Below are 3,778 nucleotides of genomic sequence, written 5' to 3' on the forward strand. Positions count from 1 at the left end.
CTTAATTCTCATTCTTGATTGATTGTTTGGATTTCTTGTGGACTTTGTAAAGATAAACTCTCACTCGATCATCCGAGGGATCCACGTGACAGGTGCAAGCCCGTGTAAGGACGTTTGAGAGATAATCTTGAAGAGAAAATGGGAATATTCAAGAGAGTAGGATGGATCTTGTGATTAGTTTCTTGTATCTTGATAGATTAATAAGTTGTGGGCTTCTATGTTGATATCCGAGGAAGGCATAGTAATGGGTGCGCTTCTGTGTAAGGACAACGTAGGTTCATGTCTAATTAATCTTATTTAGATACATTTCTCAGTCCTTAGCCGATTGTCTATTGCAAGAGAGAACCGGCAACTTTCTACATGTTTGGCAATTGAGGGATAAGAATTGGTGAGCCATTTACATTCAAGAAATCTTACAAAGAAATCGAAACTCCTAGAATCTCCCTTTATCATAACCCAAAACACTAAACTCTTGTTTGTTGATCTTTAAGATTAGATTTGTTTACCTTTACTTTGCTTTTGAAACGATTGGATAGTTGTTTAGCTAATTCGCATTGAGACATTTCTAGTGCTTATTCCAGTCCCTGTGGATACGATAATCTTTTATATTACTTGCGACATTTCCATACACTTGCGGAGAGCGAACAAGTTTTTGGCGCCGTTGCCGGGGACTGCGCTATAACATTAGGAATTATCAATTGAGTTAGACTAAACATAACATTTATTTTCCTTTCATATTGCATAGTTGTAACTAATCAGTAGATTTCTATTTTTACTTTCTTGTATAACTTTCACTTCTTGTTAATTCTTTTTGTACAAATTCAATTCTGCATTTTTGATCCTTCTATTTTTCTTTTTGTGTCGAATTGCCATCTGCTATCCTGTTCTTGTGTCTGCAAAGATCTAACTTTGCAGGGGAATTCTTTCCTTTTGACCCTGAGATTGATAGAACTTTCCATAAAAGAAGAATTCTGCAAAGGCAAATTGAAGAACAGGAACATTTGAACATGGCGAATAGACCACTTAAGGATTATGCAGCACCCTATGCGAGAGGTTTTCGATCTAGTATTTCAAGACCTTCAGTGGAAGCTAATAACTTTGAGATCAAACTCGCAATCATATCTATGGTGCAGCAGAACCAATTCGGTGGAGGACCTCATGAGGACCCTAATCAACACTTAGAGGTCTTTTATGAAATATGTGGTACCATGAAAATGAATGGAGTTCCTTCAGATGCAGTTAGATTGTTGTTATTTGGGTTTTCTCTAAGAGATAGGGCAAAGCAATGGCTGAATTCTTTGGCCCCTAATAGCATCACCACTTGGGAGCAGTGTGAGCAACAGTTTCTTGATAAGTTCTATCCACCAAGCAAAACAGCTCATATGAGGAATTTAATTGCAAGCTTCAAGCAAACTGACTCAGAATATCTTTTTGAAGCATGGGATAGATATAATAGTATGCTCAGACAATGCCCACATCATGGGTTGGAAAGATGGTTAGTGTTGCATACTTTTTATAATGGTATCAATTATCATACCAAAGTGTCCCTTGATTCAGCTGCTGGAGGGGCACTTATGAACAAAAGCTTAGATGAAGCCGAAGAAATCATTGAAAGTGTAGCACAAAATCATCATCAATGGGCAAATGAAAGAAGTGGAGGCTATTCCTCTGTAAACCCAACAATTAAAGCATCAGGGAAGTTTGATGTAGATGCAGTCACTCTTTTGTCTGCAAAATTGGATGCTCTTACAAAGAAATTTGAGAATATGGGGACTAGTGCTAATATGGTCAATGCTATTAGTACATCTTGTGAAGTATGTGGGAGTTCAGAGCATTCAAATGACTCATGTCCATTGGGAGCTATCACTGCACAAATCAATCAACTTGAACAATGTGATGCAATCATGAGTTACAATCAAAGGCAGAACAACCCATACTCAAATACTTATAACCCTGGATGGAAGAGTCATCCAAAATTTTCTTACAGAAATAATCAAGATCAAGGACCATCCATGGGGGCAAGACCAAATTTTCAAGCTGGCCAACAAAATTTTCAACATCTATCTTCTCAAGGCTTACCAAAGTCAAATGTTGAAAAGATGCTTGAAGAAATTATCTCAGGTCAGAATGAAATGAAGCAAGATATAGAAAAGCTCATCCAGAGAATGGATAATTCTGAAAAGCATCAAAAGATCCAGGATAGTCAAATTGCCCAACTAGCTTCCTCATCATCCAGAGCACCAGGACAACTTCCAGGAAAACCTGATGTGAATCCTATGGAGAATTGCAATAGGATTGAGCTTAGGAGCGGACGGACCTTGGGAGACTCCCAAGTGACTGCTTCAAAAGGGATACAAAAAGAAGAAGAGCTCTCTCCTCCTATATCAAATCAGATTCAAGCTATTGAGGAGAGTACCATTGAGGTTGAAGAAACTCTTCCACTGAACCATCAGAGCAAAGCTGTCCCTTTTCCTCAAAGACTTACAATGCTCAAGAAAGATGAAGAATTTTGCAAGTTTCTAGAAAAAGTTAAGGAAATTTGTGTAGAGGTACCTCTTATCGATGCCATTCTGCAAATGCCTAGATTTGCCAAATTCCTGAAGGATCTCATGTCAAACAAGAGAAGAAGAGGAGAGGTCGAGACCATTGCGCTTAGTGAGGAATGTAGTGCTATTTTTGAGAAGAACACTTCTCCAAAACTGAAGGACCCAGGGAGCTTTTATATCCCTTGCAACATAGGAAAAGAATTTTTTGAAAAAGCTTTCTGTGTAACACCCCTAGAAAGCCTAGATAAAGTAAGGGCAATGAGAGTACGAATGTAATGAAAAGAATGTGTAGATAGTCTACGTTGAATGTTACGATGGGAAGGATTTAGATGATTAAAACTTTATGAAAGAAAATAAAGTTGAGAATATAAAGTTCTATACATGATTTATAATGCAAGGAATTAATGTAAACAAAAGAAATATGAGATATTATATATGCATGTATGAAATATTTATGCATAATGCATATACATGAATTATTTTGTACAAAAATATGTTAGGAGAAGGATTTGATCCTTGGTTCTCTTGTGGATGCATGCATGTGTTAACCAAGTGTGATAGGAGTGAATATTGTAAGAGGAGAGATGGGAATTATAATTAAAGGAAAGAAAGGAGAGAAATTAAGAGAAAGAAAAGAGAGAAACTCAAGAAGCATTTCTCTAGCATATTCTTTCTCATTAAGAGGAGAAGTAAATGAGGAGGATGAATCAAGTCAAGTTTTCCTCCCCTCACTTTAGTATAAATAGGCATGGAGGGGGGGGGGGGCTTCATCCTCAACTCACTCTCCTCCTCTCCTCCATTTGTGCCGAGCACTCTCCCTCCCTCTTTCCTCTTGTTGCCGAGAGCAACAACTCTCCCCCTTCTTTCTTTCTTTTTGTTGCCGAGCAACACAAGAGGAAGAAGCCTCCTCTTCTTCCTCCTCCTCTCCACCAAAAGACCTAGCCACTTCTTCCTCCATTGGTGCCGAGCAAAGCAAGCAAGGAAGAAAGGTCCACAAGCAAGTTCTCAACTCTAGGAAACTTAAGCAAAGAATGTAAGCTTCCCCTCACCTGCGGTACAAGGCTTTCATGTGATTTTCGGATTCTTTTTCTATGCCTTGAAAGAAAGTTTTCCCCTATGTTTGTATACATATATGATGCATGATCAGAGGTGTATGTAACCCTAGAATTTCAATCAAAAATATTGTAAATAGGTTAGGAAACTTATTGTCTAACCAAACTAGTGCAAGTTTC

General features: G+C 38.1%; 1 non-coding gene across 1 annotated transcript; it reads right to left on the bottom strand.

Moving 5' to 3' along the window:
- Nucleotides 1-1,380: 1,380 nt before the first annotated feature.
- LOC122039270 lies at nucleotides 1,381-1,486 on the bottom strand. The gene has a single exon (XR_006128128.1). It is a non-coding gene; the product is annotated as a small nucleolar RNA R71 (small nucleolar RNA).
- Nucleotides 1,487-3,778: the final 2,292 nt, after the last annotated feature.

Source organism: Zingiber officinale, chromosome 1A (genome assembly GCF_018446385.1).
Source record: "Zingiber officinale cultivar Zhangliang chromosome 1A, Zo_v1.1, whole genome shotgun sequence".
Classification (NCBI taxonomy): Eukaryota; Viridiplantae; Streptophyta; class Magnoliopsida; order Zingiberales; family Zingiberaceae; genus Zingiber; species Zingiber officinale.